The sequence below is a fragment of the Zea mays genome, chromosome 9, assembly GCF_902167145.1.
Source record: "Zea mays cultivar B73 chromosome 9, Zm-B73-REFERENCE-NAM-5.0, whole genome shotgun sequence".
NCBI lineage: Eukaryota > Viridiplantae > Streptophyta > Magnoliopsida > Poales > Poaceae > Zea > Zea mays.
The window spans coordinates 95,168,045-95,169,175 of record NC_050104.1 but is presented as its reverse complement, the minus strand read 5'-3'; the positions used below and the strand labels follow the sequence as shown (position 1 = coordinate 95,169,175).

General features: G+C 39.8%; 1 non-coding gene across 1 annotated transcript; it reads left to right on the top strand.

Annotated features, from left to right (window-relative positions):
• The first annotated feature begins 433 nt into the window (after positions 1–433).
• On the top strand, positions 434–517 carry TRNAL-CAA (transfer RNA leucine (anticodon CAA)). The gene has a single exon. It is a non-coding gene; the product is annotated as a tRNA-Leu (tRNA).
• The last annotated feature ends 614 nt before the right edge of the window (positions 518–1,131 follow it).

The following is a 1,131-nucleotide window of genomic DNA, read 5'->3' as shown; positions in this document are numbered from 1 at the left end:
TAGATTTCACATAATGTTCGTAGATGCATGTATACAACAATACATATGGTCTATATATTCATACATCAAGCTGCAAATACAACTCATATGGCAATATTTGAAGCATAGGTGTGCAAAACGAAGCTTCCATAGGTAGCTGTATTATTAAGAAATTATGTTTTGATTTGTAGTTTATAGACGTTGTATGGTAGCGTTTTTCACGCCGATTTTGATAATAATTGTTGTTGGTTATAAACGTTACTCAACCAACCAGGCCAACGTATCTTTATTTCGAGGTGTAAATAAAATCCACACTTTGTGTTGCATCTTAATGGACCATCATTTAAACCTCGTTCAGTAAAGAAAACTCTTATCTCCCAGATTATTATAAGGCTACAATGATGTGCTCAGTACGTCGTTTATATATAATTATATGAAAGAATTGAACACTATAGTCAGGATGGCCGAGTGGTCTAAGGCGCCAGACTCAAGTTCTGGTCCTCTAACGAGGGCGTGGGTTCAAATCCCACTTCTGACAGAATTTTGTGTTTTTGATTATTTATATTTTTAAAAAATTTGCACTGTTTCTGAGAGATTTGTTTTTTATTACTGACTCCCTCTGATAGTCTGATGTCCTCGTCATCCGCCATGACCGGCCACGAGCTCTGCGCCTGCCGTGAGCAAGCACCGTGTAATAAGTGCTTCGCGCCGTCCCGCCGACCTTCGTGTGACGCCCGTACGTCCCTAGCCCAATCGGCCTCTAGAAAAGATAAGAAATTTTTTTTTGGTCTTGAGATGTGGAAAAAACCAGCGTGCTGTTTGGTTCAAAAAATGTAACGCAAATGGTAATGGTAATGGTTTCGATTCGATTACTGGCGGTAACAAATTTGAATAGGCTGGTATCAAATTTTAGTGTGGTATCTGATTACGGTTGGACTAAAACAAACATGATTTAACGTTATCCGTTACCCATTACGTTACAAATATGTGAACCACAGGACAGTTGTATGGCTGCCTGGCTCTTGGTTGTTTGCTTGCTCTGGTCTCCTAGCAGAACGGATAAAAGCTATACATCGCTATTCGCTGATGAAAGCAATCGACCAGAGATGTGAAGGAAAATCGAAAGAGCTACAGACACTACAGGAAAACGCC